The following is a 26,720-nucleotide window of genomic DNA, read 5'->3' as shown; positions in this document are numbered from 1 at the left end:
CGTGGGAAAATTTCTACAGAGATAAAATTTTGTGCACCAAAATCAATCAAGTAACTAGAATCTATTATTCTGTTACTAAAAATACTGACGTTCCTACCTAATCGTTAGCGTTGCGGTTTTTTTTATCAACCGAATAAATTAAAAAGTGTCTAGCCTATTGTAAAATTAAGTGCTAGAAAAACCCAAGGGTTTTTTATCCACCACAATATCAACCAGCAACGAAAAGATAACGATAATTACATTCGAAAATTGGCAAATATCACATCCGTTATCTTACCAATTAAATAGGTAGAAAATTTCCTTGCAGTCGGACCTACGTGCCGAGCAGTGGGAGATAAGCCCTATCCATTGTTATAGATTCAACCCTTCCATTAATCGGTACTTGGTGTCGTCTGCAAGCCTTGTAAATTTAATCAAGAAGAAACATTATAATTTTTTACTTCATTGTGTTCAGTTCGCGTATCCTTTATGGTGCTTATGCCGTCGTTAAAGTCATACGTGATCGAATTATTCGTGGTTTTGTTCCTACTGCTATGCTGTTATAGTAAAGAATTATTTTTTCGAATCGTGTTAATTGTGCTTCGCGTTATTATTCGTGCCTTTGAATTTTCGTTTCGTTTTATTGAAGAAATTCAAAACGTGTTTCGTACTTAGTGTATGAGCAATTTACGAATCAGATCAACGGTTTCAAATAATTCCTGCATAGTAGCTAGTGATTTGAAATCACATTCCAACGCGAGTTCGCCATATCCTTCAAGACAAAATTCGTTGTCGAGCTTTTGCTCCGAAGATAGCGTATTCATGTCTCAAACACCTACTAATAGTCCGGATGTGCAAGGGGGACAACCAGCTCCCCAAGGTGCTCCAAACCGTGCAATAACTCGTAATTTAGCGCAAATGAGGAATTTAAGAATTCCCGATGATCCAATTCTAACAAGTGATTTGCCAATTAATTTTGAGCAAATTCGGAAAGAATTAATTGAACGAGGTATAATGGACGGTTCACCGGAAGCCTCCACTTCTGGGACAAATGTTCAATTCTCAGATCCACCAACTCAGGTTACACCGAGGGTACTATTCCAACCTACAGATGTGTCGAAAGTACCCTTGATTCCTGAGGTTTTACCCGAAACAGTAATTGGTTCACCGGTTACGACCGTGGAAAATGTTGCTAGTTCGACGGTGCGTCAATCAACAGCTCCGTCGACTGAACGCCCTGAAATCTCACCTATTCCCAGTGCAACTCGACGTGACATGACGATGCCATTATTTAACGCTCGATCTCTATCATGGGATAATTCTGATTTACATTTTACATCATCATCAGCTGCTCGTCATCGTCGATACTCGAGTATATTTTTTCCTCCGCCTACCACCATAGCTGCTGTACCGACTACAACTTTGGTAACCACTGCTTCAAGTACAACTGGTGCTGCGACCGTAGCCCCAACTATTACGGTAAATAGTACCAGCACAATTTTTTCAACGCAAGCTGGTGCTAGCGGAGATGGTGCTGCCAGTGCGCCTAATAATACTGTCAGTTTGGAAGCACGAGTACCTACTACCGAAAATCATGACAATAACGATAATGTCAGTGAATTTGATTTTGATCCACTTAATTCTGATGAAGCATTCGATACGGAAGATCCTCCAATCGATCTCCAACTTGCTCATGTGCAAATAGTCACTCAAGATAATTATAATAAATTGCTTGATTGGCTCGCTATCCATTATCGTATGCAAGATGATGGAGCCCGTAAGCGAATTAAGAGACTCGAAAAATCGTTATCCAAAACACGCCGTGACGTTAATCAAATATACGTTGATAGCGTAAACGATATTAACACACATTTCGGTAAAGTCCAACAGTTCCTTAAGAAGAACATGGAACAAATGGATCATAAGTGGCGTGAGGTACTCGGTGCTGAATTAGACGAAACTGATCGCGTAATAAAGCTTGCTAATTCGAAAGCCGAGCAAACTTTTAAACTCAATAATACTGGTCTGCTATGCACGATGGGTATTGGTGATCAGCTGATGAGGTTAAAAACATGGTCTAATAATACACGTCAATTTATGCACGAAGATCGTGAGTTCATATTACGAGAACTTCAGACGATTAGAGATGGCTATACTCAATTAGCTGTAGCGTTGAACGAGACTCGTCAGCAGCAGGGTTCAACCAGTGCCATCTCAACAACGATACCTTTGTCATCCTCTGGTGGAGCTGACCATAGTGGTGATGGAGATGGCGGTGCTGATGAAACACCTATTCGTACTAATCGCTCAGGTGGTGGTAAAAGGTCACTAAAGAAAGTAACTAAAACACCTGAATCTACCGACGACGACGACGATGACGACGGAGAGTCTTCTGATTCCGTTGAGGAAGGCGAAGGTAATGCTTTTAGACGTCGTCGCAAACTCAACCGAAAAATTAAGTTTGGTAAAGGTAAAAAAGACGTTAAAACCAAACACATCATTAGTAATGGTGTCATTTTCGATGATAGTCGTCGATACGAGGTGGTGGACTTCATTTTTGAATTCGAAGAGTTCATGGATGAATACGACGCTACTGAGAAAAAATGGATCCGTTTATTTCGAGCGGCCATTCAGACCACCGACGCAAAATTCTGGAGAGATAACACAAAACCAATTAAATCGTATAAAGAATTAAGAAAATCTTTTTATGAGCATTTTTGGAATGGCGAGCAACATACTGAGGCCCGTAAAACGTTTCTGCGATTACGAATTAATCACAGTTCATCCAAAAAGATCTGTGCTGAACTTCGAAAATGGCTTCATATCTTGGCTGAAACTGACGTTCCTGATCATATGTTGATTGAGACCGTATACGAACGCATTCCAAAAGATCTAAAAGTAAAGTTTAATAGCCGTGCACGTCGAGACTACCATTTATTTGATAAAAAGTTAGGTGAACTTACCAAAACCGAAGAATATAACGATTGCCCATACGAAATAACACCAAATACGAGTTCTCATTCCGAAACTCCGAAGAAAAATCATGGTTTTCGCAAATCTAGGAATAATTTCGATAATTCCAATAATGGTGGCCAATCTAACTCCAACAATAACTCAAAATCTTCGAGCTCTGGGGCATCCGGGTACAAACCTCCGATTCATTCAACCGGTACTCCGGATCCAAATCCACCGCAGCTTGAGGACGTGTTGGCTAAAATTAACAACAAATCATCTAATAACGAAGAGCCTCCAAAAAACGAGGTAGCGAACTCCGAGTCCTCGAGCGAGGGGGAGTCGGAGGAATAGAAACGTTACCAACCCACTCAATTATTGCTACCGGAGCTCCGCCATTGAAAGATTACGAGGTAATTGGAGATTCGCTGGCCTATTTTATTTCTTCATTAGTTGACGTTACTGCACGTCGTCGTAAACCATTTCGTCGAGAAAGTATTCATATTGATGATTTAATTACTGCAATAAAACAAGTTAAATTTACGAAACCACATGCAGTTCTGTCATGTCTACAATCTGAATTAAATCGTGATAATAATAATACGAACTTCAATTGGATACGATCTAAACTCGATGAAATATTAATAATGATAATCAATAAAGGCTTTAAAGATATCATCGTGTTGTTTCCACTTGTAAAACCTGCAGTCTCCGGTGAAAAAGTTCCAAGTGCAAAATGGTATTCGTTTCGACGAATCTTTAGTGAAGTCTGCTCGCTACGGGGAGTAAGATTTTTACTTGAACCCGCGTTATTATTTCTCGAAGCCACTGGTCATGCTCGTACTGCTGATCAAATCGTGCCAGCGTTAGATGCGGATCAAAATGTAAGCCCAATTTTGTCCAAATTCTACCTATCAAAAGAAGGTACAAATTATTATCCACACGTGAGTACTAAGCGAGAAATCGCTGGTATTGTAACACATTTTTCCGAACTACCTGATCGACGTACTACTCTTCGCGATAAAATTTCTGTCGGTAAGCTAATGTGTGAACCACCTATCAACGAACGCCCTGGTCAAGATTCGTATGAGAAGCTGAGAGTTCATCAAGTGAAAGCGTCGAAACAGGTTTATAATAAAAAACACGCGGATCCATTAGTTCAAAATCAATTAACGTATCCACCAGAAGAAATAATTACTTGTGTTGTTTCACTCGGCTTAGGTGAATCATTTTATCCAACCCAGTTAGATTCCGGTGCGGTACCCAATGTAATTTCTGAAGAAACAGCTAATCTCCTGCGGAAAAAACACGCAGATGAAATAGATTATATTAATTTGGACAATCCGGTCCATTGTACATTAGCTGATGATAAAGAAATACAAACCGCTGATTACGTAATCGTTCCAAAATTGAAATTTGGAAAACACGAACTGAAAATCCCATTTTACGTTTTACCCGGTTGTAATCAAACGTTTATTATTGGTACTCGAACTATGGATCTATTAAAAATCAAACCTGAAATTAGTGAGCGCGTGGCATATTGTCAACCTACGTCAGAACACTCTAAGGAGATGTTAAGGTATTTAAAACCACACGAATACGAAGACTCGCTAATAATTAATAAAATTAGACTCGATATCTCACTTGAGCCTGAAGTTGCAAAAATTCTCAATCGTGCAAATTTAGCTCGTAAATACCGACGACTACCCGAAGGTATTGAAGATGATGGTCCAACTGTTTTCATCCAACGATTACAGGAAGATCTCAAACTCGCCGTTGAAAAGAAGCAAATTACTCAAGCTGAGTGTGATTATGCATTCGCTGTACTTTCTCAATTCAAAGATATATTTAGTCGTTTCCCAGGCCGTTACGTTGGAGAAAAGGTGAAGTTTGAATTCAATATTCCTCTTGAGGAAATTGAATACCGTGGTGCAAAATACAATCCTGCAAAATCATTAATGGATCGTATTAGACAAGAATTATTAATCATGTTAGCACTTGGCATAATCGAGCCTTCAAACTCACGTTATATAAATCCAATCGTTGCGAACTTGAAGAAAACCGGTGAACTTCGAATCTGCATTAATCCCGTAGATTTGAATCCCATCTTAGAAGTGAATTACAACGAAGCAGGTCTCTTAGACCGAATAATTACTGATGATCCTGACGCGAGATTTTTCAGTTCCTTGGACTTTGTTTCAGGGTTCTGGCAACTCGTGTTGGATGAAAGTTGTCGAAAGTATTGTGCTTTCCAAGTAGATGGTCGCGTTTATCATTTTACACGTCTCCCGTACGGCTTAAAAATCTCGTCAGCCGAATTTGTTAATCTTGTAAATAAAGTCATCCCCGATGACGATGGAATTAGCAAATACGTGGATGATATACTTCTTCGATCTAAAACATTCAAAGAAATGCTTGCATTAATTGAGAAAATATTCAAACTATTGAGAAAATATGGTTTGAAACTCAACGCACATAAAACTACGTTCTTTCGGGACTCTACAAATCATCTTGGTTTTGTTTTAAAACACCGTGAAATATGCAAAGACTCGAAGAAATTAGACAAATTCATGGCTTACAAGTTATCTCACATTCGTAATGGTAAATTTGAGCTTCGTAACGACAAAGAAATCCTTCAAGTTATTGGCTTAACTGTCTTGTACCGACGTTTTATCAAGAACTATCAGCAAATTTTAGCACCACTTTACGAACTGGTGAATAAAAAGGGTCCTGACTTCGTTTGGGGTCCCCGCCAAGATGAAGCCCTTGCATTGCTGGAGCAAGAATATACCAAAGAATTTACCTTACAACCAGCTTTAAACGGTCTAGATTTGTATTTAGACACGTACACATCACACGATGCTAGCAACGGTGTACTTTACCAAATCGTAGATGGCAAAGAACAAATTGTTATGTTCGCAAGCCATTGTTTTAAAGAACATCAAAAAGAATACACTATTGTTGAAAAAGAAATGTATACGTTAACTAAGCTTTTACGAAAGCTCAAACTTTGGCTAATTGGACGAAAAATTCACGTTCGTCGCGATTTGGAAGCTATCGTTGAGAAATTTAGAATTCTATCTGAAATTAACCGTAAAGCTGCTTGGTGGATTGTTGAAATTAAAGGGTATGACCTTATTTTCGACATCAAAACGAAACACAAATCGTGGTTTGGTTTACAAGCCCCTGAATTAACTATCAACCATCTGAATTTTGTCCATTTCGTATCTGAACCGAGTGATTTTATTTCTCGCGTAAAAGATAGGTTAATTGAAAGTTTGAATCGTATTGAGGTTTATCAGAAACGTGATTCTCATTGTCGTTCGAAGATGAGAAAAATACTAACTTCTGATCATCTCCTAAACAAAACCGAACTCGAAGCCAAGAAAAATATTCTTAATAAATATACTATTGAACATTTACAGGGTCGTAAAACACTGATGCATCGAAATAATGATGGTTCATTAGTACCTGTAATTCCTGATTCGCTGTTTCGGGATACTATGCTCTATATTCATGAAGTATTCGGTCACGTAGGTTCTAAAAAACTTGCTGTGATTTTCCATCGTATATATTATTCGCCGAATATCGAACATTACGCGAGATTCATCACCGGGGCATGTATTCAGTGTAAAGCTAACAAATCCTACAGTGAGAAAAAACCATTAGAATTCGCAACAATAGAGTCGTATACGTTAGGAGACATTTTATCGGTAGACATACTTGGTCCAATCGCTAATGAGTCAGATGAGGCGAGATATCTTTTAGTGGCCAAAGATATGTTTTCCGGTAGAGTTTGGCTTCGTCCAATGGAAAATATTCTCCAAGAAACTGTATGCGAATCAATGGAATTCGTACTGAAACAGATAAATGAACACAAAGTATCTGTTCGTCGTGTTCTAACCGATAATGCTACACAATTTACCAACCAAATGTGGAAAGATTTATTAAAGAAATATAAAACGAACCTGAATCATTCCACGGCATATAATCCTCAATCGAATCCAGTTGAGCGAATGATGCGAACCATTGGTGAAAAACTCAGAGTACGTTTGAATCTCGATTCAAATGGAGCTTATACTCACCATGGTTGGCACAAACACGTTGATATCATCGAAAAACAAATTAACAGTTGTCCAAATGATGTCGATATCGTACCTTACGAGCTGTGGGGCATAAAAGCCCTTGACACTGATTTACCGGTTCCAAATACAGCAGTCATCGCGAAAGAAAGCTTAAGAGCTTTACGAGAAGCCATTAAAGAGAATGATACACCTTCAGTAACGTCTACGGAGTTATATAAAATTCGTCTTAATCTCCTTGAAGATGTGTATTATGGCACTGATAATTTCGCTTGGGCATGGATCGATGGCGCTTGCGCTAATAACGGTTCCGACGACGCTGTTGCTGGAATTGGCATATCTTGGCATCCCGAAGGCTCGAAAAATGTATCTGAAACAATAAAACATGATAAATATCGGATTACTAATAACCTTGCAGAGGTAATGGCACTAAAAATAGCCATGAAGGTTATGATCGATCATAAGGTTCCAAAGTTCAAGGTCTTTTCAGATTCTCGATACCTCACAGAGGCGATTAATTCATCGGTCCAGCGATGGAAGGAAAATAAATGGAAAAATGCATCGAGAAAAGAGGTAGTTCACAAAGATCTCTTTGAAGAAATCATCAGCTTGAAAGCTCAGTTTGATGAATTCAAACTTCAGCACACGTATGCACGTCAAACTGATGCTGGAAATTTTGCAGCTGATCGTTTAGCTCGAAAAGCTGTGTACACTGATGATTTCGAAAAGACGCGAATCGAAGATATGACCGATCATCAAGCTTTGATGAACTTGGTTCGTGAACGAAGGTATCGGAAAGTTCAACTGGAAGAGCAAAAGTTTAACGAGAAACATGGAGATCCTAGAATCTTCGAAAAAGGTGAATTGATCTTGATCACTGATCACCGTTTATCATCGTATGATCGTGGTACCTCAAAAAAGCTCTATCCAAAACGTTATGGACCGTACATTATTAAAGCTAAAGCAAAACCGAACTGCTACGAAGTCCAACACGTAGCTGATAAAAGAGATAAACGCTTAATAAATGTACGACAAATAATTACTTACTTGAATTTACATCAAATTGAACAGCTTCGACGGGATCCAAAGTTGAGGTCGAAATTTGATAAGCGAACTTTGAAACAACAGCTCAAAGAATTCGCTAAACACCGAGACGTACTCGAAGATTTCTTTGAAGAACTACCGGAATCTCATAACGATGAGATAATAAAAAATAACGATCTTTCATCTCAAATTGAATTACCGGAAACTGTAAAAGAATATCGTAAGATAAGAAAACACACTCGTAGAAAGCTCACGAAGGAAACACAAACACAGTTTGAAAAATCACTTGAAAAGGCTATAGCTAATGATGCTGAGTTTGCTGAACTTAGAAAGAAATCCGAACACCAATATTATACTCGAAATAAGAAACGATACGTTAATTTAGTTAAAAATGGTCGAGAGATTCGTATTAAAAAACGCAAACGCACTAAAAATATCAATCAGCTCTTGTTGAACAACGTAGGGATCGAGTACAGTACGCTTTTCGTAGACCTGTACAGATCCTACGGTTCTTGGCCAATCAGCGACGAGGATACTAAACCCCTTGCCGCTGACTCCGTCTAACTGGTTGCTTTTAGATTCGAAGCAGATGTTTTTGGCGATAACCGATACAATACGCATTACAAAGCGAATATTGAATTAGATGTAATTTTCATCACTTTATTCGAATATGTTTAATGGCTGTCTTTGGACTAAATGTGTTATTTAATTGTAAATGCGTATTAATGTGATTTTTCTACGTTTAAATATTCGTTTTCTATTAAGATTGACCGTAGTGACTGTTAGCAGGTATGTACGACTGGTTCAGTAGTATAATTAGCAAAATACACGTGCTTTGAATAAAATTCAAAACAAAACACCATGTCACGTGTTGGCCATTTTCCCTTGTAGAGGAAAGAGTGTAATAATTTTCGATTTCTAATGCGTTATGTATTTTCAGAGTACCGAAGAGTGATCTTTACGGTGTAGATTTGGCGTAGCGTCTGTCGATATTGCGTACGGTAGACATACCAAGGTATGTATTTTATTCAGATAATAGTGCATTTCTCTATACTAGATTCCATTACGATGGATGTTGATATTTGTTTCTGTTAGGTGAAGTGTATTTGAACGCTATATACGAAGAGAGAATCTACGGTGAAAACTAATCCGTATCGTTATTGTTTGTGTGTCAGAGTTAATCTCGGAAGGTACGTTTACTGTCTCAATATTAGATCTCATTACGATGGATGATTACATCAATTGTCTGTGTGTTAAATAGATTTAGCGTCATCAACGGACATGTAATCAAACGAAGCTCTGTCATCAGTACGATTGATTTAGGATAGTTCTACGTTAAAGAGGTGAGCATTTTATACGTTAGATACCATTACGATGGTGTATTTTGTATTAACGACAGCACGTTATTCTTGTTCGTAGAATTTGGCTTGTTTACGTAAAAATCTCGGTACGTTTTCCGGCAGAGTATATTTAGTTATCTACTGATCTCGTCTTTACATCGCTTTCTATCGTGTCAATACTGGTGAGTACTTAGTCAGTACTAAATTGTGTGAACGATTTGTCTTTCGTACTGACCATTTATTCAATAGGTTCCAGTTACGACTGAAGAACGAAATTTACCATTCATTTACGACGAATTTTGCGTTATTTTTTCTCGATTCTCCGTGTTTATTACGACGAAAAGTAAGAATTTTTTATCATTAGACCTACATACGTGTATGGTATTGCTATCTTTCGTATAATTAACAACATTTTCGTCGTATAGATGGCTGAAAGACCGGCATGTTGTGGAGGTTGCAAAGAGAGCCTGGGAGTTGTTGCTAACGATGTATGCTCGCATTATCTACATCAGCGTTGTTTTAACGAATATGCACACTGCCAGACTCCTAGTGGAGCTCCTGTAGCTGCTCTTTGTCCCGTGGAAAATTGCAGAAAACCGATCGGCATTGCCTTACCGCTGCCTGGCAACTGTCTTGATACCGTTCCGATCATCGGTGAAAATAATTTACTGAAACAACTGATGCAGGAAAAAGACGTCCGCATTACTACTCTCGAACACGAAACGCGACGGCTAATTGAACTCTCGATTACGACGAAAGCGGAACATGAAACTGCGTTGGCGGCTCTTAATGAAGAAATAGACGACCTAAAACAACAATTAGCCAACTACAAACATCGTAGCGCAGCTCCAGCGAACCCAGGTCCGAAAAACGAGCCCAATGATGATGACGGTCGCGGCAGTGACGGTGGTTCCTCGCTACGTCCAAAAAATTCCGGACATTATTATCGATCTGGTGGAAGTAATAGCCAGAACCAACGTAAGCGTCCCTATTACGATAATAATCGCAAAAATCAAGGCGGTTGTTCATCGTATTCGCAGCGTACTGCCGAGAATAGGACAAATTCGACAGAGGAGCCGTTCGCAGCACCAAAAAGGTCATCGACATATGATCAAAATTCGGACGTCCGCCCACGATCAAAACTGGAGGAAACCGCAGCTTTTGAAGACTTTTTCAAACGAATGGCGTTGAATGGTCTCTCAATTCTAAATCATCTACCCTCGAAAGTATCCCAACACTATGGTTGTAAGGAAGTAATCAAATACGTAACCGTCACCGAATACAAGAAAACATCTAAATCAACACCGCTACGTATATTTTTTATCAACGGATACGCATTCTACGGTGACGGGGCGGCATTCTCTATTTTAAAGACGGCGCTGAACAATGAAGAAAGTTATTTGGCATCTTTACATTCGTCTATGTTAACCGGCCCAAATCTTCAAGCGAACGACATCGCTGAGTGTCTTAATTACATGGGGAAGACGATGTCACCATATGTAGTGTTATCGTGCGGCTTCTACGAGATGAGAAACATATCCGGTCAAGAGGAAAACTATAAAAGGATTCGAAACCTTTTAGCGGTACTCATCCAAAATGGAGTGAAAAAATTAATACTCATTCCGACCGTCCTGGGAGATGACGAGAACCATTTGCAACGCAGACGAAAATTCAGGCAGTTCCTCCAGGGTGAAGCGCGAGAAATTAATAATCAGTACCCTGATGTCGTTGTGAAGTATCTCAGCTGCCTAGAACCTATTTTCGACAGGAGCCCTTTCGGTACGGATGGCAATGGAAATCCGTTTATCGGTTTCAAGACCTCGCTCGAAGCAATTCTGCATATCATGCCGTTGCTGAATTCCCGGTATACTAATCGCGGAGGATAAGTAGTAAATATTCGTTCGGTCAAGGTCGTAGAATTGTAGAGTTTGTTTTTTTTATTTATTTTTTAAGTTTCGTTTCAAAAAATACTCGCGATTTCGATATTGTCGATAATTCTATTTTTAGTTTAGTTTTCTCGTACTCAAGATTACGACCTCGGTACTCATGCCATTTAATCATTGATTCGTTGTTTTTATTTTTGTAATTATTTTAGTTTTGCATGACTATGGTATTCATAGTATAAGGGTTTTCTTTGTTTTTGTACTCAATAGAAAAAAGGGTTATTTCTCGTGGTCCATTACCTAAAATATTTGTTAACGTACAAAGCGAGATATGTTGAAGATTTTTTTATTTTTTATTAATTTCGAGTCATTTCTTTTGTAGCAACTTGTTAAGACAAGTTATAGGTCATTTTCGCGACGATCTTGTTTTTCTATTTACGATACTATCGTTATGTGGTCCATTACCAGTAAAAATAAACGAGTGTTCGTCCTTTGAATTAGTTACTATATTTTTTTCACTATTTACCTTACTCTGTTTTTGTTTTATTGGTACTCAGAGTTTGATCATTTATGTTGACTACTCAGGATTATTCTTTAAGTTACGACTCAATTTTTTTACGATGTTGGATCTTTCGGTATCTAATACTGCATTAGTTTACCATTATAGTTGTTGAATTATTCAATATCATTTTTATTATTACTCAAACGGTTTTTTCCTTTCGTTTTCTTGCTTTTTTGGTTGACTTGGATTGTAGCTCGAATTAAGATTCGACAATTTAATTTTGCATCAATTTAAAAGAAGTTTTTTGTGAGTTAATTTGTATTCTTAATCGTATTGCATTTTTCGTGTTTTTGTTTTTTGTTCTTACGCTTGATATAAAATACATTGAATTAAGATGCATTTTCAATGTCAGAAAATAAATATATCTCGAAAGAGTTTCTTGTCTTATTATTTTTAGGAAAAACCCATAGGCGTAACTACGAAGAACTATAGTTAAAACTCAACGTTGATGGTGGTGGAAGAATTCAGAACAAAATACCCCCCACTACTAAAAGATAAATTCAACAGCTAACGTAGAGGACAGACCTACCACATCACATTACTGATTTAGAATTACTTACGAGTAATTGTGCTGAACATTAGCCTGGTTAGACAACACAAGTGTTGAGTATTTTCATTGCGAATAAGCCTAATATTCTCGATTATTAAACATGTCAGTAATGACCATAGATGAATACACGGCTGGACCGTTTGTTCACCTCAACGATTATACCACCGTACGCAATGAAAACGACGACCTAAAAGCAGAAATTCAGTATTTACAACGAAAACTGAAACACGTTCGTCGACACAATGCAAACTTGCAAAGATCCATCGCTACCAATGATCGAGTGATCATTAAACAACGAGATGAAAATCTAGAGCTTAAAGCTGAGCTCAATCAAATTAAAAAAGAAAAAGCGATAGTTTTTAAAGCCCTCCAAACCCAACTTTGTCATCACCATCACCATGGTCATTCTGATTCACGCTCTGAGCAAGACTCTCATTCAAATAATGATCAGAGTAGAATCGAGTCTGATAGAAGTGACGTTGCATCAGACAGAAGTGATAATGGCAGCGTCATAAATTGGTGGTAGGAATTTTTGTAGAAGTCTCGTGGTATGTCTTTGTCTTTCAATAGCAACAGTATCTTTATTCTTCTAACACTAGCAACACCAAGGTGTTTTAATATGGCTGAAAATTCTGTTCCAACCTTAAATAACATTATCGATGAAATGAGTACAAATAATAATTACTCATCTATTACGTTTTTAGACAGTAGGTCAAATTTTACTTCAATAAATCTCGAACGACCTCCTCGCTTAAATATGGGCATCTCGAACCTGTATTTTTTCAAAAAACCATCTTACGAGCACTCATTTCGAATTTTTAGGCCTAAGTTGTGTCAATACGAAGAAAAACTCAACATAGAGAAGAATTTCGCATATCGCTCACAAAGACAGAAAGTCCTACGGGATTTATGCATTAAAATCTACGAATAATTCAAAATTTCTTTTTTCTTCTCAGAAGATATTTTAATTTTTAATTTTATTTTTTTTATTCTATTACATATTATATACATTCCAATTGAAGTTACTCAAAATTCATGTTTTACATTCTAAATTATCAAAGTATTCGGTTTCGTCGCTGTGGTCATGGAATATTGGTATGTCAACGGCAGGTATCTTGAAAAGGCTCGGCTCTCCTACTCTTGACGTAGCTCGAACGTCCTGAAACAGATAAACAAAACATTAACGGTCGGTGCATTTACGGTACATACATTTACGTTATGCAAGTACAAAGGGTGGGGTCGAGATAAGGCAAAAGCTGTAGGCATTTCTACGGAAAGCATCACTACCATATATGGTAACGGCCGATCTTGATCATTTCTATCCCCACTTCTCTTCGAATATTGTGCAGCTGATTTCAAACCTCCAACCAGTTGAGAAATCATTACGTGTTTTTTAGTTCAACAAGCAACACCTCTTGCTTACAACCCAGTCTCTCTTGTTAATGGTTAGTGTGCTTTACGAAGCACTATTGGTATTATTCTCATAGCATATCCTAGGAGATATTTGTTCGCATTTCTATTAGACAACATACGTGTTGTAACAGGTAAATAAATACGCCTTTTAGGTTTTACATTCCACTGTAAGCGAACATTTATTTCAACGCTCCCGTTTCGAATTCATTTCTGCTGTTCACAGGATGGATTCAATTCGATTGAAGATAGCCACTTGTGTAAAATGCAATCAGTCTTTGGCTGGTAATTTCCAGGGAATTTATGCCAAAATTGGAATCGTAGCCGCAGTAAAATGCGGTCATACGTATCATCGTAGATGCTACGATGAACATATCGAGCTAGTTTCATTTAAGAATACCGCTCCTTGTGCGTATCGACTGTGCATTCAAAGACTTAATCGGAGTTCATTCGTAGTTATCGATACCGCTATTGAGTCTCACCTAGTTTATACAGCAGCTGCTAGGAAAGAAATAGAGAATATATTCCATCAGCTCAATCAAGAGCTCGCTGAAGCAAAATCTAAAAATGCAGAACTCGATCGTAAGGCTGAGGCGCAGCGCGAACATATCCATGATGTACATATCGCTCTACGTGATCTTCGGCTTAAATTTCCACGTTTGAACGGTGCCATCGACGAATTGTTGGCTATGATTGATGACTCCTCTTCTATAATCTCGATCGATGGTGAACAAGTTTGGAATACCCTACAGGCGTATGTTGATACCGCGAAAAGCGATAAAATCAACCAAATGATCCATGATCTTGAGCATCCGGCAAACGATGGTGACGTCATCGACATTGTAAACGAAGCAGCTATGCAGGAGGACGATGATTTTCCGGTGCCTGCTGAACCATACGCCAGTTTTCTACCGCCGTTTTCATCAACACCGAACCAGGCTGAAAAAATCGAGAACCAATTAGTTTTATGGAAACCAATCGATACCGAAAATAACGTAGGAACCCCCCTTCGAGACGAGCTGACTTACCGCGATGATTCTCCAATGAAATCCGATGTCGATGAACCTTTGGATCTCATGACGTCTCCTAACATCGAGTTTAATTCAGACTCGAATGATTCTGACGTTTGGAAACGCCATGTTGCGCAACAGAACTCGAGGCAACCACGCATTACGATCAATAGCATTTCCAAAGTATCACGGTCAACAGCTAAGGTGACTCCGTTCAAACCTAAGTCATCCCCACCGGCGGACGTAAAACAGGCTGGAAATTCTGATTCGAACCATCAACAAACTGTACCTTCTGGTGGAAACTCTCCTCGTGCAGGTCCTTCGGGTGTACAGTTTCCATCGCGAGATGTAGCCAACAGTAGAATTGAAAAACCATATCGGTTACGACCAATATCGCCTCCTATAAATCGCAGCGAACGTTGTAAGCAGCGATTAGAACAACTAGCTAACCGAAGGCTTCAAAATAGCGCAAATTTTAAAGTGCCATCGTCGAGAAATCCGCGCCGAGAGTACGCCACCCGGCATGACGCACGAGTCATGTTCAATAATAATATCGTCAATTTGCCGGTTAATATTTCGAATTTCCAGTCAATAGTAAGGAATAGTGGCTTCAACCTTGTAGAGACCATTCCTCCTTACATCCATCGTCCTGAGCTGGTGATGCAGCGTTTTCATTATTACTTGGCAGAAGCCCGCGTTCAATTAAAACGCCGCGCCGACGAATACCTTTACTATCTGCAGCAGTATTTACTGCTGGGTGATGGGGTCGTTTTTACCATGATATTGGACTGCATTGGAAACAAGCCAGATCGAAGAATGGCTTTATACGAGTCTTCGTTCAACGGCGAAATGATCAGTGCGGAGTTACTCGGAAAGAACATTGAAAATCATCTTATCACCGTACCTTCATTCATTCTCCTCTGCATAGGGGAGCATGAGATTCAAAACATTCCAGAGAATCTTATGTGGGTTGGAATTAAACAGTTGATTGAATTCTTGTTGCAACGCAACGCGCTAAGAATCGTGATAATTCCACCGATCTTGTATGGGGTGCACCCACTCAAGAGAAGATCTCTCCGAAAGTGGTTGCGAGAAGAGGCAACAAAGTTGGCCGCCCCCGGCGTGGTAATGTACCTGGAGTTCGTAGAGGATTCATTGGATCGCACTGGTCCAATGTACGATATCACCTCGGATATTCCGCGACTTTTAAATCAGATCATTTTAGAGATCATCACGAGGATCTTACCGATCGTTTCTCACGCTAAATAAAATATTCGATCGTCATCTGCGTGTTCTTCGGCGTTTTAACGATTTCAACTTGAAAAATTATTCACAAGTTCGAAGAACTAACTCAAATTCGATTTATTATCACCTTCGATTTCGATTTCTTATCACCGGCAAACGTTCCACGGCACCAATGTTGCCAACCGATTGACCAATGCGACGAAAAACCCAAGACAGCAGGGCTGCCAATAATATACCAATTAATTTTTTATTTTTTTTGTATACAAACCTAATTAAGATTAGATTGTGATCAATTTCGAGTGTTTTCAATTGGAAATTTATTTTTGTCTTACCAAATACTTTAGTATTTTAGTTTTAATATATTATATAAATACCCATTGGTATACTATGATTTTCGAAATCAATAAGTTGTACATAATTTTTCTATTTTTACTTCCATATACTCAATGTCTAGATAGACAATTTTTTATTATTTCGTAATTTGATTTGTTTTCCGGCCTTAGCCGTTTCATCATTTTTTCGTATTTTCTCTAACATTAAGATGTCCTTTTAAATATTAGCCATTCTAATATTCCTTAGAAGTATTAATTCTGTTTAATTTTGTCTTTTCTAGTATTTTATCTTTTCAAGTGTGTTTTTATTTTTTTTGAGTTTCATTGCTCTAAGATGACTAGTTACAAACATTTAATGTCTACTTAGAAGTATTATTTTATTTGGTTATTTACTGATAACGTTACGTAACATTTTTTCTTTTTTGAAAAGTCTAAGACTGACTAGTTTTTTAGTTTCTTCTGTTTAGTTATTGTTTTTTTTACAAAATATTTTTGTTATTCTATACCTTTTGTTACCGGTGCCTTCTTTAAAAAATAAATCGGGGCATTCCTCATAGACCACCCATGGGTGTGTAGGTTTCAGGGTAATTTTTTTTTTTTTCTCAAAATTTCACTTTTTCCGTATTTCGTGTCGAAGATTTATCTTATAAAGAATGCTTGCATTTTTTGTAAAATAAATCGGGGCAATGTAGTGCGAGAAAAAGTAAACTTTTATTTCCTCTAAGGGGGAAGAAAAGTAACTTCTTTTAGAATTTAGAGCAGTGCACCTACCTAACAGACCGCGTACCTATCCGCTACGGCATGTATAGGGACGTTGTTAGGTAGGGATTCGCTAGCTATGATTATGGCTAACGACGCGATGGCTCTATGTGTCAAAATTCAGTCTATGTACTTCGCTTACGAGTGCAAGTACATAGCTCATAGGGTTACCTATCCGCTAGCTACGGAATAGGGAATCCGACCTTGTACCTACACCTTTTGGGTAGGTATGGAGTGAGGGTGCTCCTGTCTCTCGGCTGCTTTCGTGCCTGGTACCGAGGGGTATAGGACTGGTAGGGTAGCGCTGGGATAATCCCATTCATTGTTAACTATTTTTGTTTGCTTTTTGTTCCTTATTTTTTGCCTTTTTGTTCCTTTGTTTTAACCCATATATTGTCTTGTTTTATTCCTGAAATATATGGGATTTACCAGTGCTTAAAAAGTACTTACGTTTTTTTTATTTCACCGAAAAGCGAATGGCGAGGCGGTAATTCGCCAGACATTCGCGAAGCTACTAGATAGCTAGGTCTTCCCTTGGGATTGTCTTTAGTCAACCTAAGGGTTGTTTTAAATGCGTGTGAGAGATGGTATATTAGGTCTGTTTAGGACAAAAGATTTAATTTATTTTTTTTCTTGCACGTCAAATTTCAATTTAAAGTTGACATTTTAAAAAATCTGTCCATAAAAATGTTTAAAAAATCGCCATTTCTGTACGAAACTCGAAGAAAATATACCAATCGATAGGAAACTTCATCCTCTTCAATTTATGTTCAGACAAAAATTTTCCTAAACCCCTTCAGTTCCGAGAAAAATCCGAATTTCAACGTTACGCATCGATAACTACATAAGAACAATTGATAAAGCCGGACTAGATGCGCAACGTTGCCAGATTGCACTTCCAGGCTGTATCTGTAGTGGGTAATGCTACTACACATCTGTAGAAGAGGAGGGGAACTGGTTTGGGTTTTGGGTTGAATAATGGATGAGGTGTACACATCGCATATGGCATGGCATGCATACGCCATCTTGGGAGTTAGGTCATTTAGGTTGTAAATTGTAATCGCTAGGGTGGTCCTTATTTTCAAAATTGAAATTTTCCTTTCTTCCCAAGTCCCAAGTCCCAACCATGAACCAACCCCCAGGGGTTGCAACTGTTAAAAACCCCGAAACCAAAAATGAAGGAAAATCCAAATATAAATCTGTTTTGTGCAAAACTCAAAACCAAAAATAAAAAATATTTGAACAAAACCACTTAACCAAAAACCAAAAATAAAAAATATTTGATCAAAACCACTTGACCAAAAACCATATATAAAAAATTTGAAATTTAAATCATCAAAAATGTCAAAATATGTGTAATGTTTTGACATTTTATGCATTAATGGACTAGTAGAAATGAATACAATCATTAATAATAATACTAATGCTACCTAGAATTAGGCGGCATAATGTAATAAATGGCAGGAAAAAAACCCTGAAAACAGTGATTAAACTGAAACCAAAAACCCAATACCAAATAAAAGTAGCAAAAAACTGTAAACCAAAAACCAAATAAAAGTAGCAAATAACTGAAACCAAAAACCAAAAATCAATTTTTTAACAGTTTCAACCCCTGCCAACCCCTAAAAAGGTAAACTCTGGTGAGAAAATGATTCCCTATTTTTTATTTTTTCCATTTTCAAAAAATTCAACTTCAAGCTGAGCTACGGAGGGCTCTGGGCTCTTCAAGTCCTCAACTTGAAAAAATGTCTACAAATTCACTGTAAAATTTCAAAATTTCAAGTTCTATTATCACTATAAAAACTCCCTTTTGAGTAAAATAAACTCTCATGACGATTTTAGACCCCCACCCTTGAAAACCAAGCTGGCCCTCTAAAATAATAGCTGAAATTGGTACCTATTTTTATTTCATGCGAGAAATCTTAAAATTAGTTGTTTACAGAATCATCTCTCCAAAAAAAAAAATATAATATGCGACTCAATAGTCAAAATTTCATCGAATTTATTTTTTTTCTTCGATTTTTTAAAGTTAGCAAAAATGATCAAAAAACTAGCACCACTGTGTTCCAAAATATTTCTTCGGTTTTGGGCATGACATCTTTCAATATTAGGACATGATTAATGCGAAATATCAAATATGTACTTAGGTATCTACACATGTATATTTGCCAAAAAAAATTCAAAACACAAATTTCCTAATCCAAAAAATATGCGTTTGGCACATTTTTTGCCGCTCCGTAGAACTCTTGACGTCTTGACGGTCATTGGTCATATATCGACGCAGAATCTCAAATACATACCTACCTAGTTTTATTTAAGAGCCTGGACCATTTCCCCCAAAACAGGTTGTGCAGCGATAAAAGCGAAAAAACTAGGTCTTTTTTTCAAAAATTTCACCACTATAGGGGCTGAAATCTTTCCTCCAGGTCCAGGGGCACATTCGGAGCTAAAATTATTTATGGGTAACTTTCAATTCAAAATGAAGCTCTCTGTTGAATTTGGTCAAAATCCAGTAGATTAAAATTTCGTGAAAACCTGAAAATGCCAGAATATGATTCTCTTTTTTGATCTTATTCAAAAAAATTAGTCCTCAAAAGTTTATTAAATTTGAAAAAAAAAAAGAAAAATCAATTCACTCGATCTATGAATGATGGGTTGAAATTTTGTGAGAAAAACGAAAATGCGGCAATGCGCGTTACTTTTTTGGCCGGTAAAATGTTTTGAGCACAAAAGTTCGTAAAGTTTTGAAAAAATGGTAAATTGACAATGGGACCTATTAATGTTGCGATAAGTATTCTACGCCATTCTGAAACGTCACGCGTAAATACATATTTCAACACTGATGAGCACAATACACGAATCAAAATCTTCACGATGGCCCAACAAGAAATTACGAATAACATTTCCGTTGTCTACGCGAAATTTTAACCTACATTGATAGGTCACGTATTGATTTATGAATTTTTTTTCAGAGATGAAATTTGGACCCCAATTTTTGTAAATTGGTCAAAAAATGAAATCATTCGTATTATCGTTTTTTTCCGCAATATTTTAACCTAACTTACATAGTAGGTACATATATTGATAGGTGACTTGATAACTTTTCAATTTTTTTTCCCAATTTGATGAAATTTTGGGCTAAACATTTTTTGGAAGTGGTTAAAAAATAAAATTAGTGGCATTTTCGTTGTCCTCGCGAAATTCTAACTCATTTTGATAGGTCGCAAGGCGGCTTTGTAAAACTTATAGAAATAAGTCAAGTTTGAGATTACCTATACTTACCTAAGTAGTTATCGATTTTGCTCAAAAGTTTCTTGTAAGCTTCGTATATAGGTATAGGTACTGGAAAAATGGAAAATTCGTAATCATTGGCTCCCAAACCGTTGTTTTTTTCAACGCTTGAAATTCCTCGTCATAATACCTAATGCCCACATCTGAAGCCCAATCGCTCGACACTGCTGCCACTTGGAGAGAATCGGTTTCTTCAAAGTCAAGCATTTTTGAAAGCTCAATTTTCAAACGGTAGCAAAATTTTGGAGCCATCATTTAAAATTTTTTTAAAAAATCGAAAGGCGCTCCCTATGGTTTTATGATACAACTGTGAACTTAACGTAATAAAATCCGCAAAATAGACCCAAAATTTTGCTACACATATAAAGAGAATAAGTATCAGCTGAATAAGAATTTTAACTAATTTTATCGATATTCTCTTCCAAGTGCATTGACCCATAAAAATCTTTGATTTTTTTCTTATTCTTTCGCATCAAGCTTAAATTATTTTCCGATTTGGAAAAATGCAGCCTCTCGTTCCCTTCTCCGTCTGAATTTCTAATCAATCACAAGTAGTATAAAAATTAACGAAATAAGATAAAATCAGAAATACAAAGCAAATATGTACTTCGAATGTTTATTCGGTACTTACTTCTTACCCATATTTGCACGTATGGTACACTTACTATTCTAACGACGAAAATTTGGACTCACCTGAAACAAAAAAAAATACAATGTAACATCAGTAAAGTTAATTAAAAGTTGATAGGTATCAAATCAATCAATCCGAGTCGAGACTACAAATTCGACAAAAAAAAAAACCACGCATACGTAGATAAAAACTAAAACGTAATTAGATGGGTAGGTATTGATCTCTCAAGAATAAATCATTTTAAAAATCCATCATGTAAAAATGTGCCCCCTCGCCCCTTTCAAAAGGCCTCAGTACTTGAAATGCCAAGGGCTATTCTCACATTTAGTATTTAAAAAAATATTTTAAAATTAATTCTAGATGCCAATATTCCTTCCTAAAAGAAGAAGAGAAAAAAAAATGAAAAATGAAAGAAAAAAAAATTCGAACTATCGAAAATAGTACGTACCATACACATTCTCTCTTGGTGGAAAATTTATTCTTCAAGAGAAAAAGTTATGGAAAATTGATAAAATAAGTCAAATAGCGCAATATCGAGCTTTTGAGGAGAGAAAACGTATGGTAGGTATTATTTTTTGAGAATCTTTACAGGGATATTGTAATGTCTAATCGAGGGTGACTTTAAAATTGCAAATGGTGCGGAAATCTCATTTAGTTGTTCCTTAGAAGCGGGGTTTTTCCTGTAAACGTGATGAAAATCAGTGTGGCCTCTTTTTTAAGCACTAAAAAATTGCACATGCTGAAATTTAATATTTAAATTTTCAGTGATTTTTTAGAAAATTAAACTTGGGCCATTTTTTATTTTAAAATAATCAAAATTTCATTTAATTAACACGACCCTATTGACAATTTTACTAGCATAACTATAGCATGAGAGTAGCATGACTGGCAGATTTTGGTAGCACCTGTTCAAAATGGCAGGGACTGAAAGCTTCAAAATGAAACTTGACTTTCGGCTTCTAACTTCCAAAAGAAAAAACTGAAACTTTTGGCTTTGGCTTTTGGCTTTTGCAATTAATTCGGCTAGCTTTCGGCTAGCTTTCGGCCTTTCTAAAAGCTGAAATTTTGAATGAAAAATATTAAATTTTAGAATGAAAAATAAAATAAGTGAATTTTGATTCGATTTTTCTCGTAAACTAATAAAAATTTCATATTTTTAGAATGATAAATTGATACCTTTGGAGCATCGAAGCCCAATTTCTCAATTTATTAATTTAGAAAATTTCAAAAAATTCAGTTAGTAGAAATAAAACAGTAACGAAAACCATGAAAAAAAAGCTTAGTAAAAAGCCGCATGAAATGAAACTTCTAACTGGCTTTTGACTTTTTCAAAATGAAACTTGGCTAGCTTTTAACTTCCAAAATTTGGTGAAAAACATGAAACTTTCGGCTTTTTTAGGCTTTTGGCTTTCAGCTTTCGGCTAGCTTTCAGTCCCTTGAAAAAGTCGATGTCGTGAAGAGTAGATCATTTTTCAAGTTCAACTGTAGAAGAGGTCAAACTTGAAATTTTTGGGCATTTCAATGCTAGGAAAATGCTAGCATAATTCTAGTGACAAGCTAGCATGAAGTGCTAGCATGGCAGATGAGCTAGCATAATACTAGCAAAGAATGCTAGCATTATGCTAGCAAATTTGCTACTAAGGTGTTCAAAATGGTGCTAGAGGTGCTAGCAACACTGCTAGCAAAATGCTACAAAATTTTGTCATAATAGGGGAAGGACTGAAATTGAGTTTGTATTCTATTTTCGTCCTCCATAGTCGATCGATGATGACTTTTTTTCTGTGGTCCACCATATTCTATTACATCATACATGAGGGTCATTCCACGTCAATTGGACCAAGAAGTGGTGGGTGGGTGCGGCGATTTTTTTTGAAATTTTCCCTGTGGAAAGACCTTTCGAAGGGATGACCAATGGCGCAAATCGCAGCCCTCTAGCCCTTTTTTAACGGCAGCAAGGGGGTGTCAAAGTTTTCAGTGAACCTAAAATATCATCCATTTCAGCAGTGGATTGCTCGATAACCGCGACACCTACCAAAATGGAACTTTTTCCCATAGTTAGAGGTTTTGAAAGGCTTTTAGGTGATATCATGAAAATCAGAGTTGCCACTTTTTTTCGTACAAAAAATTAGCTCAAAAAGTTTCAAAACGTAGTTTTCACATCGTTCCGACTCTCAAAAATTCTAAAAAAAAATATATTATGGACAACTGTTCATGCTGAACAACATTGTATTAAAAAATTGGGATGGTAACTTGTAAAAATGTCGATTTAAAAAAATTTAAACTTTGCGAAAAAATGCGATTTTTTGATTAAAAACATGAAAAAAGTTTTGATTGGTAAAGTTGACCCATTTGACCCCTACATATCTGTTGAAAAAGTTGAAAAAACCCCTTTCACTCAATAAAATGAACTCATCACAAAAAATCAAAATTCGAAAAAATTCAATTTTCAATTTCAAACATCAAAAAAAGTTTAAATTTATTCAGTTGTCTTATTTTGACCACTTTCTGACGTATTTCATGAAATAGTTGATAAAAATTACAATAACAACAAAAAAATAAAAATTCGTTCATTTTTTGAATTTTTTTGAATTTGAATTTTTTTGAGTTCATTTCATCGAGTGAAGGGGTTTTTTCAACTTTTTCAACAGATACGTAAAAATAGGGGTCAAACGGGTCATTACCAATCAAAACTTTTTTTCATGTTTTAAATCAAAAAATCACATTTTTTCACAAAGTTTAAATTTTTTTAAATCGACTTTGTTACAAGTTACCATCCCATTTTTTTAATATGTTGTTCAGCATGAACAGTTGTCCATAATATATTTTTTTTAGAATTTTTGAGAGTCGGAACGATATGAAAACTACGTTTTGAAACATTTTGAGCTAATTTTTTGTACATAAAAAAGTGGCAACACTGCTTTTTATGATATCACCTAAAAGCCTTTCAAAACCTCTAACTATGGGAAAAAGTTCCATTTTGGTAGGTATCGCGGTTATCGAGCAATCCACTGCTGAAATGGATGATATTTTAGGTTCACTGAAAACTTTGACACCCCCTGGCTGCCGTTAAAAAAGGGCTAGAGGGCTGCGATTTGCGCCATTGGTCATCCCTTCGGAAGGTCTTTCCACAGGAAAAATTTCAAAAAAATCGCCGAACCCACCTACCACTTCTTGGTCCAATTGACGTGAAATGACCCATGAACGTTAAAAATTGTATTTTTCTTGGAACACACGTTATTAATATTAAACGAATGAACATGATAAGTTCGCCGGAAAAATTTATTGAATAGGTACTTTTATTACGAGCATTAAAATTAAACAATCGGATAGGTATTACATAGATAGGCACCTGCAACTAACAATCAATATCTACCTGACCACAATACTTAGGTACGAAGTTACGATGAGCGAATAAAAACAAAACACAAAACAAATTAGTAAACTACGTAGGTACATCAATTTCACAAGCTGAGAATTTATATAGAAAACAACAGCAACTTTTGATTTCAAACAATAATAATCATCAAACCTAGCTACACGATTCTTCTTCGTTTTGTACTTGTAGTAATAAAGGACTTCACTTTATTATGAAACAGCTCTGCACACGTGTCAACTTCTTCTTCATCGTTGTTCAAATACCACATTAAAAAACGATGCACCTTCCAAGGAAATTGCGGTTTACGAAGACCACAGCAATATTGTGCTATTGGTATCTCCATACCTTGCATCATAGTACGGACAATATCTTCAACTGGTATCGACTGTTTGAATCCCATAACTTCATCTTCGCTACCCAACAACCAAATAAGAAATACCTGCATATCTGCACTATCAATGCTTGAAATACTACCAGCAGTGAGTTGCTCTTTGAAGTACTGAAAAAATCGTTTTTTCAGAGACACTACGTTTTGCTCATCTGAAAAGAAAGAGTCGAAGAACTCTATCAGCCTAACGAAGCATCCTTGGCGAATACATTCGAGTAAACAGTGTTGGGTTACAGGAGATGATCCCAGTTGGTTTCTAAATTCAACGCCGAGATCGTCAGTATCTTGAAAAGCATCGTCAATAAACTCATTCAGCAATTCATTGTATATGATTACGTTAACAGTCAGTACAGAATTTTCTCCGATATAATTCGACGTCAATAATCGCCGTTTCAACTCCTTTCTATGTCGCTCATCGAGACAGCAGAAAGACAAAACTGTGTTTAATGCTTCAAATCCATCGTACAAACTGTTGATATCCTATTTAATAAAGATCACACCTACCAACTATTCTAGTAATTACTGGCTGTCTTTGGCTGTATACGATCTGACTGAGTATTGTTTTGGTTTACAAACAATTCAACTGGCTTCATTCGTTAAGAAGCAACGATTAACGGTTGATATGCTTGTTCATATCAACAACTAAGTTCCAGATTGTATTCGTATTCGTATAACTTCAACCGTTTTATCCAAGTTTTTTTTTAAAAAAATAGAATTTTTTTTTTCTGTACTCGTTATTAATTCCTGCTTATTCCAGAACATGTCTACGAGAAATAAAAAAGCTAGCGGTGGTAGTGGCGACGGAGGTGAAGCTTCCAGTTCCGATGAAATGCAGCGATTACTTGCTCTCGATAAGTTGTATATTACGCCACCTTTCCAAATACGCAATATGCAAGAGCATGAGAAATTACATGGTCACAAGAATTTTAAAACATGGAAGTCGATGGTGGAATTAGATCTACGAGCGCTAAATCTGCTTCCCTTTATAGAAACGGACTGTGGTATGCAAATTGATGTTTCTCCTAACAAGCGTGTAGTTTTGGATGCGCAAACTGTTCAGTATATACGCGCTTCTGTATCTAAATCAATTGCGAATCGTATTTCAACTGTACTTACCGCTTTTAATACCATGGATACTCTAAGCAAATTATTCGGAAGTAGTCGAACCCAAGATTACATCTCTTTACATGATAGATCTCAACGTTTGAGATACAGGTTAGGTTTCGATGAAGAACGTTTCATTGGAGACTTTGAGAAATTAATTAATGATTATATAGATATAGGTACGACTTATTCTGATGATTATGTTAAGACATTTTTTTTGCACAAGATCGAAGGTATTAATGATCCTAAATCCGTATTTTTTTCGTTTTACACTACGATTTCTTCATTACCTGTAGTAGATTTTGAAACTATAAAGAAAAAATTTACCAAAGTAGCGGTTAATTCTAAAAGTAGGGTAGGTAAACCAAATAATAAACGAAAGGCAGAAGATGATACTTCTCATGGTCATGGTCCATCCAAGCAGCAGAAAGTTACTGATCCGACTACTTCGAATGCTGTACCACTACATATGAAGTATAACGAAGAACAGCGCGAAAAGCTTGCGAAGATGACTCCACAAGAAAAAAATAAAATACGTTGTAAGAAATGCGGCGAGTATTTTCATTCTGCGGCCGATTGCAAAAATTCTGGTAGAATGTGCTACAAATGCTTCGCTTATGGACACGAAAAAAAGGACTGTCCTAAAAATAAAGGTACTAATGCATTATCAATGAATATGTTTAATTATAATGTAGCCTTCATTGTAGATTCCGGTGCGACGCACCATATTGTATCAAACAAAAATTTTTTAATGAATTATGTAGAATTCGAATCTGCTGAAA

At 36.7% G+C, this 26,720-nt stretch overlaps 1 long non-coding RNA gene across 1 annotated transcript; it reads right to left on the bottom strand.

Moving 5' to 3' along the window:
• Nucleotides 1–3,825: 3,825 nt before the first annotated feature.
• On the bottom strand, nt 3,826–6,883 carry LOC135834378 (uncharacterized). The gene is made up of 3 exons (XR_010556661.1): nt 6,655–6,883; nt 6,403–6,577; nt 3,826–5,325 (listed from the first exon to the last, which is right to left on the bottom strand). It is a non-coding gene; the product is annotated as an uncharacterized LOC135834378 (long non-coding RNA).
• Nucleotides 6,884–26,720: the final 19,837 nt, after the last annotated feature.

This window comes from Planococcus citri, chromosome 2, assembly GCF_950023065.1.
Source record: "Planococcus citri chromosome 2, ihPlaCitr1.1, whole genome shotgun sequence".
Taxonomy (NCBI): domain Eukaryota; kingdom Metazoa; phylum Arthropoda; class Insecta; order Hemiptera; family Pseudococcidae; genus Planococcus; species Planococcus citri.
Note: the sequence above shows the minus strand (reverse complement) of the source record. Positions and strands in the feature narration are given on the sequence as shown.